Here is a 13,718-nt window from a genome sequence, read left to right on the forward strand (position 1 = left end):
CTCTATTACGGTACTTTAATAAGCAACTCAAAGTAGTGAATGAACCTCATACTCATTCCCCCTCCTATTTTCCCTACAACAACCCTATGAGGTAGATCAGGCGGAGAGAGAATGACTGGCCCAAAGCCACCCAGCTGGCTTTGAAGCCTAAGGCAGGACTGCTGATTGGCCCAAAGTTACCCAGCTGGATTTCATGCCTAAGGAGGGACTAGAACTCACAGTCCCTTGGTGATTGGCTCAAAGTTACCCAGCCGGTTTTCATGCCTAAGGAGGGACTACAACTCACAGTCCCTTGGTGATTGGCCCAAAGTTACCCAGCCAGCTTTCATGTCTAAGGAGGGACTAGAACTCACTGTCCCCTGGTGATTGGCCCAAAGTTACCCATCCAGTTTTCATGCCCTAGGAGGGACTACAACTCACAGTTCCTTGGTGATAGCCCAAAGTCACCCAGCGGGCTTCCATGCCTAAAGCGGGACTAAAACTCCCAGTCTCCTGGTGATTGGCCCAAAGTCACTCAGTTATCTAGACTAGAAATCATCATCTCCCGGTTTCTAGGGCAGCACCCAGTGGTGGTATTCAAATTTTTTTTACTACTGGTTCTGTGGGTGTGGCTTGGTGGGCGTGGCATGGCTTGGTGAGTGTGGCTTGGTGGGCCTGGCAGGGGAAGGATACTGTAAAATCTCCATTCCCTCCCCACTCCAGGGGAAGGTTACTGCAAAATCCCCGTTCCCTCCCCACTCCAGGGGAAGGTTACTGCAAAATCCCCATTTCCTCCCCACTCCAGGGGAAGGTTACTGCAAAATCCCCATTTCCTCTCCACTCCAGGGGAAGGTTACTGCAAAATCCCCATTTCCTCCCAATCAGCTGGGACTCGGGAGGCAGAGAATAGATGGGGACGGGGCCAGTCAGAGGTGGTATTTACTGGTTCTCCAAACTATTCAAAATTTCCGCTACCGGTTCTCCAGAACTGGTCAGAACCTGCTGAAACCCACCTTTGGCAGCACCTCCACCGCTGTATCAAACTGACTCTCTATTTCATATATTCCTTGATTCATGCATTGAAGCAATTTCTGGCTACCTGAAATAGTCATGTTAATCCGGAAGCAATTTATATTTATTCTCTGTATTTGTCTGAAGTGGTGTAGGGTTTCCTGCCTAAGCAGAGGGTGGACTAGAAGACCTCCAAGGTCCCTTCCAACTCTTCTCTTCTCTTCTCTTCTCTTCTCTTCTCTTCTCTTCTCTTCTCTTCTCTTCTCTTCTCTTCTCTTCTCCTCTCCTCTCCTCTCCTCTCCTCTTTCCTTCCCTTCCCTTCCCTTCCATATTTTCTATTCTGTTCTGTTCTGTTCTGTTCTGTTCTGTTCCGTTCCGTTCCGTTCCGCTCCACTCCATATTTTCTATTCTATTCTATTCTATTCTATTCTATTCTATTCTATTTCTATTTCTATTTCTATTTCTAATTCCATTCCATTCCATTCCATTCCATTCCATATTTTCTATTCTATTCTATTCTATTCTATTCTATTCTATTCTATTCTATTCTATTCTATTCTATTCTATTTCTATTTCTATTTCTATTTCTATTTCTAATTCCATTCCATTCCATTCCATTCCATTCCATTCCATATTTTCTTTTCTATTCTATTCTATTCTATTCTATTCTATTCTATTCTATTCTATTCTATTCTATTCTATTCTACTCTACTCTACTCTACTCTACTCTACTCTACTCTACTCTACTCTACTCTACTCTACTCCTCTCTTCTCCTCTATTCTATTCTAAATAAATTTGTATTTATTCTGCATGGGAATAAACAGAGAGTTCAGCAAATGTTTAGTAACCCTGAGCAGGAAGTAATTCAAGGATGTGTGAAGTTCCCTGGGTTGCTTAATATACCTGCGTATACACGTCTGAGAAATGTTTGTGGAGGTGCTACAGGTATGTTGATTAGGAATATGAATACAGGTGTATTTTTTTAAAAAATAGAGACAGGGGCTGAAAGCCCAAGTGTTTAAATCAAATATCTTTCTTGCAGTCTTTATATATGCTTTATATATGCTTTATATATGCCTTTACAATCAAAAACAATACAGCACAAAATAGAAATACAGTTAGTCCAGATCATTTAGTGACCGTTCGAAGAGATAATGGCGCTGGAAAAAAAATGATTTACGACCGTTTTTCTCACTTACATCCATTGCAGCATCCCCGTGGTCACCTGATCCAAATTCAAACGCTGGGCAACTGGCTCATATTTATGACGGTCACAGTAGTGGTGAAATCTAAAATTCGTTGGTAGCAGTTCTGTGGTCGTGGCTTGGTGGGCGGGGGGAGGGGGGTAATGTGACTGAGTGGGTGTGGCCAATTCTTTTTTTTTTTTACTTTTAAAACCATTTTTTTCTACAACCTCTTCGGGGAAGAGGTTGTAAAAAAATGCTTTCAAAAGGCTCTGACGATCCCAGCTGAGTTGCCTGATCGGCAGAGGCTTTTTTTTTTCTTTTAAAAGCTTCTATCCATCAGGCAACTCAGCTGGGATCGTCAGAGGCTTTTGAAAGCATTTTTTCTACAACCTCTGAAGAGGTTGTCACTATGTGTTAATGTGTTACTAACTTAACAATTGCAGTGATTCACTTAAACAAACACGTGGCAAGAAAGTTCTTCATATTTGGCACGTTAGTTTCAAGCTTCAGCAGTGGTGAAATTCAAATTTTTTTTTACTACCGGTTCTGTGGGCATGGCTTAATGGGCGTGGCTTGGCTTGGTGGGTGTGGCAGGGGAAGGATACTTCAAAATCCCCATTCCCTCCCCACTCCTGGGGAAAGTATATTGCAAAATCTCCATTCCCACCCCACTCCTGGGGGAAGGATATTGCAGAATCTCCATTCCCACTCCACTCCAGGGAAAGGATACTGCAAAATCCCCATTCCCTCCCCCATTCCTGGGGGAAGGATATTGCAAAATCTCCATTCCCACCCCACTCTGGGGTCAGCCAGAGGTTGTATTTGCCGGTTCCCCGAACTACTCAAAATTTCCGCTACCGGTTCTCCAGAACCTGTCAGAACCTGCTGCATTTCACCCCTGAGCCTCAGAACTGCATGGAGGATGCATTTTGAGGTATGGAACAACGACCTAAGAAAATTTGATTGAATGGCTTTGGTTGGAAGGAATATCCATCTGGTTCAGTTCCAAGCCAGAAGAATAGCACTGGAGACAAAATGGAAGCTGGAGGCTGATTGGAAAATGGGTCCATTTATTAATGAACAGAACCACATGTTTGTAGTTCTGGTGCAGCTGGACCCATGGAGTTGAGAGTGGGGGTTTTTTGTATACCTTCTCTTGGGCTTTGCACTTGAGCTTCCTGTTCCTGTGCAAGAACATGTATTCTATTGGCTGTTGTCCGACTCCCATGGGCCCATGTACAAATCCAAGGAGTTTGTCTGAGCTACGTTTGGTTGAAGTTTGGGCTGATGCAATGAAGAGGCTTGTTGGGCAATTGCTATTGTGGCTGAGGGCTAATCCTACCTTTGTTGGATCTTGGGTGAGGGTATTTGCTTATGAATAGAGCTAGCTATCTCTTTATCTCTTAAGTGCTGACATCTGCTGAGGGCTATTAAGAAAGGTGGGGGGGGGTTTCCTTTCCAAGAGCATGTTTCTCCAGTTCTCATCCAGGAAAATATAATATTCTGCCTTTTTCAATATTTCTCAAAATATTTCATTCTTCTAGGAGAGGGGTGGGTGCTAACCTTCTACCCTTTCAAGTCGTCAAAATTTCATTAGCCCTCAGATTCGTGGATGGGCCAAGCAATCTGACATGAATGTTAGGAAGTTGCATGACACATCAGGAAGCACAGATGTGAAAGTTAACAGAGCGAGGGGATTCTGGCAGCTGCCTGGGAAAATGAACAATTGCAACTAGGGGAAACAAGGACGTGATTTTGTGTGCCTTGGTAAATCTTTTACTAAAGAAGAGGAGATGGATGGAGGCGGAGGAGGGTGAAGAAGAGAAGAAGAAAAAAAGGAAAGAAGAGGAGGAGGAGAGGAAGAAGAAGAAAGGAGAAGAAAGGAGAAAAGGGAAAAAAGGAGGAGGAGGAGAGGAAGAAGAAGAAAGGAGAAAAGAGAAGAAAGAAGAGGAAGACGAGGAGAGGAAGGAAAAGGAGAAGAAAGGAGAAAGGAGAAGAAGAGGAAGAGGAGGAGAGGGAGAAGGAAAAAGAAGAAAGGAAAGAAGAAAAAAGAAGAGGAGGGGGAAGAAAGAGAAAGGAGAAGAAAGTAGAAGAGGAGGAGGAGAGGAAGAAGAAAAAAGGAGAAGAAAGGAAAGGAGGAGGAGGGGAGGAAGAAAAAAGGAGGAGAAAGGAAAGAAGAAAGAGGAGGAGGAGGAGAGGAAGAAGAAAAAAGGAGAAGAAAGGAAAGAAGAAAGAAGAGGAGGAGGAGGGGAGGAATAAGGAGAAAGGAGAAGAAAGGAGAAGAAAGTAGAGGAAGAAGAGGAGAGGAAGAAGAAAAAAGGAGAAGAAAGAAGAAGAGGAGGAGGAGAGGAAGAAGAAAAAAGGAGAAGAAAGGAAAGGAGGAGGAGGAGAGGAAGAAGAAAAAAGGAGAAGAAAGGAAAGAAGAAAGAAGAGGAGGAGGAGGAGGGGAGGAATAAGGAGAAAGGAGAAGAAAGGAGAAGAAAGTAGAGGAAGAAGAGGAGAGGAAGAAGAAAAAAGGAGAAGAAAGTAGAAGAGGAGGAGGAGAGGAAGAAGAAAAAAGGAGAAGAAAGGAAAGGAGGAGGAGGAGGGGAGGAAGAAAAAAGGAGGAGAAAGGAAAGAAGAAAGAGGAGGAGAAGGAGGGGGAGAAGAAGGAGAAAGGAGAAGAAAGAGGAGGAGGAGGAGAGGAAGAAGAAAAAAGGAGAAGAAAGGAAAGAAGAAAGAAGAGGAGGAGGAGGAGGAGAGGAATAAGGAGAAAGGAGAAGAAAGGAGAGGAAAGTAGAGGAAGAAGAGGAGAGGAAGAAGAAAAAAGGAGAAGAAAGAAGAAGAGGAGGAAGAGAGGAAGAAGAAAGGAGAAAGGAGAAGAATGAAGAAAAAAGGTGAAGAAGAAAGTAGAGGAAGAGGAGAAGAGGAAGAAGAAAAAAGGAGAAGAAAGAAGAAAGAAAAAGAGGAGGAGGAGAGGAAGAAGAAGAAAGGAGAAGAATGATGAAGAAAGTAGAGGAGGAGAGGGAGAAGAAAAAAGGAGAAGAAAGAAGAAGAGGAGGAAGAGAGGAAGAAGAAAGGAGAAAGGAGAAGAATGAAGAAAAAAGGTGAAGAAGAAAGTAGAGGAAGAGGAGAAGAGGAAGAAGAAAAAGGAGAAGAAAGAAGAAAGAAAAAGAGGAGGAGGAGAGGAAGAAGAAGAAAGGAGAAGAATGATGAAGAAAGTAGAGGAGGAGAGGGAGAAGAAAAAAGGAGAAGAAAAGAAGAAGTTGAGGAGGAGGAGGAGAAAAAGAAAGGAAAAGAGAAAGGAAAAGAAGAGGTGGAGAAGGAGGAGAGGAAGAAGAAAGAACAGCAACACAGCGGGGCAGGAGGAGGAGGAAGAGGAGGAGGAGAATGCTCGAATTGCTTATAAAGTCAGAAGGGCAAGATAAAAATATAACAAATCAATAAAGCGGGAAGCATGTTGGATTGAAGGAATGCTCGATAAGACAAGCTAAGTGTCGAAGTGCAGGCTGGCCGTGCCAAAGAAAACAAAACAGGTCATTGACTGCAAGGGGACTGAGATATCTATATATAATATAGGAAATCTGTGGGGATAAAGGTATGTAAACGAGCAGCGGTGGGATTCAAATAATTTAACAACTAGTTCTCTGCCCTAATGACCAGCTGGGTAGGCATGGCTCGGTGGTCATGTGACCGTGTGGGTGTGGCCAACTAAACATCCCTCACGTCGATGGAGGCTTCGCCTTAGCAGTTACAATGTAATAAGGGTTCACCAGAGAGGCAGTTTCTTTAAGCAGGGCAATAAAGATTAGGCTCGAAACAACACTAGAATGTTTCCTTCCTGCCTTCCCTACAGGATTAGCCCTGTAAAGTGGAAAAAAAAAACCAAAATAAGATTTCTTCCAACAGCCGATTCTCCAGACTGCTTAGAAAGGTAACAACCGGTTCTCCCGAATAGATGCGAACTGGCTGAATCCCACCACTGTAAACGAGGATGGGCTGAATCCAAAGGGAGTGATAAATCTGGAAGAGGTTTATGTCGACACGGTTTTTATAAATATAGAGCTGAGGGTTTCTCAACTTTGGACGGGGATGCTGGCTGGAGAATTCTGGGAGTTGAAGTCCACTCATTTGAAAGGTCCCAAAGGTTGAGAAATACTGATATGGAGAGGATAAATGAGGACTGAATTGCACAACAAACATTGCAAGGCAAAGTGAATTGTGTTTAATTATGGATTGTGAACCATAAGGGTTTATGGCATGTTCAAGAGCTGGGTTGGCTGGTGGCGATAAGCAAATTACTTATCAGAAATTACTAGATAAGCTGAGCACTTGAGCCAAACTTGGTAGAGACTTATTCTGGTTTCACCTCCTGAGATGAATTTAATTAAACTAAATTATATCTGAGTTGTGGGTTCTGGGCTACAACGCCAGAAGTTGCTAAATTACGACCACAATTGAGCCCGAAATTTGTCAGACATTTGTTAAGTGAATGTTGCCCCAACTTTCTTGCTGTCGTTAAGTGAATCGCTGCAGTTGTTAAGTGAGTAACATGGTTGTTAAGTGAATCTGGCTCGCCCATTGACTTTGTTTGCCGGAATGTCGCAAAAGGAGATCATGTGACATCCCCCCCCCCGGGACACTGCAACCATCACAAATATGAGTCAGTTGTCAAAAGTCTGAATTTTTGATCACGGGGATGCCACAACGGTCGTAAGGGTGAAAAAAACGGTCATAAGTCCCTTTTTTTCAGTGCCGTTGTAACTTCGAATGGTTGCTAAATGAACTGAGTGAGGTGTATCTGTAGAACTCCTAATGGTCCCAGCAGGTATGGCTGCCATTGTCAGGTCTGATTTTTGACTCTCTGTGCATGTGCAAGGGGTCAGGAACAGGTTACTTCCGGGTTACTTCCTGATTAAAACCTTGCACTGCCGCCCAGTGGTGGGTTGCTAACGGTTTGGTCCGGCTCTTGCGAACCAGTAGTAAAGGTGGCGGGAGGCTCTGCCCACCCGCCTGGGCATCATCACGGACGCTCTGCGCATGCACAGAAGCGCCTGGCGCTCCCTTGTGAACTGGTAGCAAAGGTAAGTGCAACCCACCCCTGCTGCCGCCGCTACCAGTTCATCAAACCACACTCCACCGCCGCTACCAGTTCGCACAAACTGGTAGGATTTCACCACTGGCTGGAAGGGACCTTGAAGATCTTCTAGTCCAGCCACCTTCTCAAGCAGGAGAACCTATACCAGGGGTGTCAAACCGTGGGCCGGATCCGGCTGGTGAGGGTCCTTAGATCTGGCCCACGGGGCCTCTCTGGAAACAGCGAAAGACCGGCCTGCAAGGCCTCTACCGGCGAAAACAGAGCTCAGGAGGGCCCGTTTTTTCTGGCAGAGCGCTCGGGCCTCCACAGGCGCTCCCGACATGACTGATGTCCACCCCCAGCCACGTCCACGCCCGCCCAAAGTCAAACACAACCCTGATGCGGCCTTCAATGAAATAGAATTTGACACCCCTGACCTATAACATTTCACATATTCAGATAATACTATCTGTACAACATTTTTCCCCACTTTCCATTTATAGCCTGCCCTTGATCTATCGATTCGTGAGGTGGTTGCCAAATCTTGCTTGGCACGTTGATTTTCAGAGGAAACTCGCCGGATACAGGTAGTACGACTGCAACGGAACCCAACATTTCCGTTATTAAGTGAGACCTCGGTGAAGTGAGTTTTTGCCCCATTTTTACGAACTTCCATGCCTCGGTTGTTCAGTGAATCCCCGCAGCGGATAAGTTAGTAACCCGGTTGTTAAGCGAATCTGGCTTAACCACTGGCTTTGTTTGTCAGAAGGTCGTAAAAGGGGACACAGCAACGGTCCTAGGTATGAGTCAGTTGTCAAGTGCAACTGAATTTGGATCACAGGACCATGGGGACGCTGTGAAGGTCGTAACTGCGAAAAACGGCCATAAGTCACTTTGTGCCGTTGTAACTTTGAAAGGTCACAGTGCCGTTGTAACTTTGAAAGGTCACTAAACAAACTGTTGTTAAGTCTTACGGGACCGCCTACTACCACAAACAGCCTCCCACCGTCCGGCACGCTCTCATAGAGAGGGGCTCCTCCAGGTGCCGTCAGCCAAACAATGTCGACTGGCGGCCCCTAGGGGGAGGGCCTTCTCTGTGGGGGCACCTACTGTCTGGAACGAGCTCCCCCCGGAGATACGGAGGATCCTGGATCTGCGCACTTTCCGCCGTGCTTTGAAGACACTCCTATTCCAGCAGGCCGGCCTGGCCTAATTTTCTCCCCTTCTTTTAAATTTTTAAATTGAAATTTTAATTTGTTTTAAATTATTGGGAATTTTAATTGTCTCGGGCAAAATTATTTAATTTGGTTTTAATTATGTTTTTTAACTTTTGTATTTATGTGTTTTATTTTGTGCCTGTTCACCGCCCTGAGTCCTTCGGGAGTAGGGCGGTATACAAATTTAATAAAATGAAAAAAAAAAGAAAAAAAGTCGAGGACTTCCTGCGCTCCTCTAAAACTTGGATTTATGGTGGGATTGACTTACTGGGATTGCGCATCTTGTTTCTTAGCCTGTGGATAACTTAGTTTATTGATTATTGTGAATGTTCTGTTTGTGTGGCAAAGAACTTCAACTATTCTCCAAAGCAACGGAAGGCAGGACGAGAAGCAAATTTCCTGACAGTGAGAACAATTAATCAGTGGAACGACTTGCCTCCAGAAGTTGTGGGTGCTCTACAGTGGTGAAATCTAAAATTTGTTACTACCGGTTCTGTGGGCGTGGCTTGGTGGGGGTGCGGGTAATGTAACTGGGTGGGCGTGGCCAATTTTTTTTTTTTAACTTTTAAAACCATTTTTTCTACAACCTCTTCGGGGAAGAGGTTGTAAAAAAATGCTTTCAAAAGGCTCTGACGATCCCAGCTGAGTTTTCTGATCGGCAGAGGGTTTTTTTCTTTTAAATGCCTCTGATGATCAGGCAACTCAGCTTGGATCGTCAGAGGCATTTAAAAGAAAAAAAAGCCTCTGATGATCAGGCAACTCAGCTGGGATCGTCAGAGGCATTTAAAAGAAAAAAAAGCCTCTGCTAATCAGGCAACTCAGCTTGGATCGTCAGAGGCAATTAAAAGAAAAAAAGCCTCTGCCGATCAGGCAACTCAGCTGGGATCGTCAGAGGCATTTAAAAGAAAAAAAAGCCTCTGCTAATCAGGCAACTTAGCTTGGATCATCAGAGGCATTTAAAAGAAAAAAAGCCTCTGCCGATCAGGCAACTCAGCTTGGATCATCAGAGGCTTTTAAAAGCATTTTTGGGTTGTAGAAAAAATGCTTTTAAAACCTTTGAGGATCCCAGCTGAGCTGCGCGATCATCAGAGGCTTTTTTTTTTACTTTTAAAAGCATTTTTTCAGCCAAAGAGGTTGTAGAAAAAATGCTTTTAAAAGTAAAAAAAAAAAAGCCTCTGATAATTGTGCGGCTCGGCTGGGTATGTGGGGTGTGTGTGTGTGGGATTTTTGCTACCGGTTCTCTGAACCACCCGCCTCTATCGCTACCGGATCGGGCGATCTGGTCCGAACCGGGAGCATTTCACCCTTGGTGCTCTATCACTGGAGCTTTCTAAGAAGAGATTGTACAATCATTTTAAATTTGTTTTCGGCCAAAATATTTAATACTTTTAATGGACTTTTAATGTTTGTATTATCTTTATTTTATCTTGGTTGTTCACCGCCCCGGGAGTAGGGCGGTATAGAAATTTGATAAATAAATAAAATAAATAAATAAATAAACCATTTGTCTGAAATGATATAGGCTTTCCTTCCTGAGCAGGGGATTGGACTAGAAGACCTCCAAGGTAGCTTGTCTAGCGTGCTTTCCTCCGATTTTTCTTCCCAACAACAACCCTGCGAGGAAGCTGGCAGAAGAGACAACAGCTGGCCCAAAGTCAGCTGTTTTAGAGCTGAGATGAGTCTTGCAGCTGGCTGTCTCATTATTCTCATTTTTAAAGCCTGTGAACGAAAGGGAACTGACCAGCCCTCGATCCTATAGAGAAAAATATGCTGGATCTCAGATTTAACAGATGAACAGAGTTGTAAGGGACCTTGTAGGTTATCTAGTCCGACCCCCCCCCATCCTCGGCCAAGCAGGAGACCCTACACCATTTCTGACAGATGGCAGTCCAAGCTCTTCTTGAAAGCCTCCAGTGATGAAGCTCCCACAACTTCCGAAGGCAACTTCTGTTCCATTGGTTGATTGCTCTCACTGTCAGAAAATTTCTCCTCGTTTCTGGGTTGAATCTCTCCTTGATCAGTTCCCATCCATTATTCCTTATCTGGCCTTCAGGTGCCTTGACCCCCTCCTCTCTGTGATAGCCCCTCAGATATAGAATAGAAAATAGAATAGAATAGAAAATAGAATAGAATAGAATAGAATAGAATAGAATAGAATAGAATAGAATAGAGAATGGAATGGAATGGAATGGAATGGAATAGAATAGAATAGAATAGAATAGAATAGAATAGAATAGAATAGAGAATGGAATGGAATGGAATGGAATGGAATGGAATGGAATGGAATGGAATGGAATGGAATAGAGTAGAGTAGAGTAAAGTAGAGTAGAGTAGAGTAGAGTAGAGTAGAATAGAGTAGAATAGAATAGAATAGAAGTAGAATAGAATAGAATAGAATAGAATAGAATAGGAGTAGAGTAGAGTAGAGTAGAGTAGAGTAGAATAGAATAGATTAGAATAGATTAGAATAGAAGTAGAGTAGAGTAGAGTAGAGTAGAATAGAATAGAATAGAAGTAGAGTAGAGTAGAGTAGAGTAGAGTAGAGTAGAGTAGAGTAGAATAGAATAGAATAGAATAGAATAGAATAGAATAGAATAGAGAATGGAATGGAATGGAATGGAATGGAATGGAATAGAGTAGAGTAGAGTAAAGTAGAGTAGAGTAGAGTAGAGTAGAGTAGAGTAGAATAGAGTAGAATAGAATAGAATAGAAGTAGAATAGAATAGAATAGAATAGAATAGAATAGAATAGGAGTAGAGTAGAGTAGAGTAGAATAGAATAGATTAGAATAGATTAGAATAGAAGTAGAGTAGAGTAGAGTAGAGTAGAGTAGAATAGAATAGAATAGAAGTAGAGTAGAGTAGAGTAGAGTAGAGTAGAGTAGAGTAGAGTAGAATAGAATAGAATAGAATAGAATAGAATAGAATAGAATAGAATAGAATAGAATATTTATTGGCCAAGTGTGATTGGACACACAAGGAATTTGTCTTGGTGCATATTGGTACCCTGCTATCATGTCTCCCCTGGTCCTTCTCTTCACTAGACCAGCCATGCCCAGTTCCTGCAACCGTTCTTCGTATGTTTTAGCCTCCAATCCCCTCATCATCCTGGTTGCTCTTCTCTGCACTTTTTCTAGAGTCTCAACATCTACTTTTTATAGCGTGGTGTCCAAAACCGGATGCAGTATTCTAGGTGTGGTCTTACTAAGGCTTTATAGAATGCCAATGAACCCCCTAAATACCCAAATGATCCGGGCTGAGATTTGGGTCTTCTTCAGGTTGTGGGGCAGGGCCGATGCTCATCCTTCTTGGTTTCTGGTTGGTTGGTCCTTTTGCAAAAGAGAAACAGAGGAAGAGAGATGGAAGGAGGATATGCAGGGAGGATACGCAGAATGCAGGGAGAAAGAAGACGGTGGGCTGCCTTGGTTCAACTCCGCTAACCTACTTCGTGCTGGCCGGCATCTAAACTAAGATATTGTTTTGTTTTTAATTTGATTTATATGCCGCCCTTCTCCGGAGACTCAGGGCGGCTTACAATGTGCTCAGCAATAGCCTTCATCCTTTTGTATATTTATACAAAGTCAGCTTATTGCCCCCACAAACTGGGTCCTCAATTTACCTACCTTAGAAAGGATGGAAGGCTGAGTCAACCTTGAGCCTGGGGAGATTCGAACTAGCAGTAATTGCAGGCAGCTGAATGATAGTAACAGGCTATTAGTCTGCTGCACCACCCGGCTCATGTACAGAATTGTATTCTGTAAGCGCAAATGCCTTGCTTCACTTGAACTGCCCTGCTAAACTGCCTTTTTTTTTTTTGTTAGCCTTTTTTAGCCTTTTAAATTGTCAAATGGGTTTTAGTTTCTTTTTTTTTTTTATTGAGAAGTTTTACAAAAAGTTTACATATTCCCCCCCCCTTCCCTACCTCAACCTCCCCCCTCCCCCCCTCCCCTTCCCAGAACAAATTACAGGGTATAAACTTCAACAATCACAATCAATCCTAGTCTAAACAATTATGACATTCCACATCTCTTGTTCCTTCAATTCCCTAATTACCCGCCTAGCTTTATTACTTAAAGACACACTAAATATCTATATAATCATTCATAACCTATCTGCAATTTCTTATTCCGGTATTTATTTTGAATATTATTATAATATAATAATAATTATATAATTCTTTTAAAATTTAAAATTTTGTATTGGTATGTGTTTTAGTTCTGGCTGTGCACCGCCGTGAGTCCGCTAGGAGAAGGGCGGGATACAAATTGAATAAAATAAATAAAATAAAATAAAATAAATAAAGAGAGGCCGGGTAAATTTGGGGACCACAGCTCAATTTGTGGCTCGACGTCGCTTTCTCACTCCAGCTTGCCCACCGTAGATAAGCCACGCTTCGTTTTAACCAGGTTTGTTGAGTAAGCGGCCGGGTGGACGCCTCGCGCTCCCTCCGAAAATCCCCAAGCAAAGCACACCAACCGAAGCAACCTAGAACTAAGGAGAAATTTCCTAACCGTGAGAATAATTAACCAGTGGGACGGTTTTGCCTGCGGAAGTTGTGGGTCACTGGAGGTTTTTAAGAAGAGACTGGACAGACACTTGCCTGGAATGGTATAGGGTCTCCTGCCCGAGCAGGGGGTTGGACTAGAAGACCTCTAAGCTCCCTTCTGGTGATGATGAAGATGACGATACAATCATATGTCTGAAATGGTATATAGGGTTTCCTGGCTGAGCGGTGGGTTGGACTAGAAGATCTCCAAGCTCCCTTCCGGTGGTGGTGATGATGATGATGACGATGAAGAAGAAGATACCACCACTTGTCTGAAATGGTATACTATATAAGGTTTCCTGCCTGAGCAGGGGGTTGGACTAGAAGACCTCCAAGGTCCCTTCCAACTCATTCTCTTCTCTTCTCTTCTCTTCTCTTCTCTTCTCTTCTCTTCTCTTCTCTTCTCTTCTCTTCTCTTCTCTTCTCTCCTCTCCTCTCCTCTCCTCTCCTCTCCTCTCCTCTCCCCTTCCCTTCTATTCCATTCCGTTCCATATTTTCTATTCTATTCTATTCTATTCTATTCTATTCTATTCTATTCTATTCTATTCTATTCTATTCTATTCTATTCTGGGTGGATTTGATTTAAATCGGGTTGATTTAAATCATGATTTAAATCACTAGTAAAAAAGGCTTGATTTAAATCAACTCGATTTAAATCACAATTTTTAAAGAGCAACTGTCATCTCTGCTACTCCTTTGACCCACTGTTGACTCACCGATAG

This window comes from Pantherophis guttatus, chromosome 4 (genome assembly GCF_059756535.1).
Source record: "Pantherophis guttatus breed Tessera chromosome 4, ASM5975653v1, whole genome shotgun sequence".
In the NCBI taxonomy this organism is placed as follows: Eukaryota; Metazoa; Chordata; class Lepidosauria; order Squamata; family Colubridae; genus Pantherophis; species Pantherophis guttatus.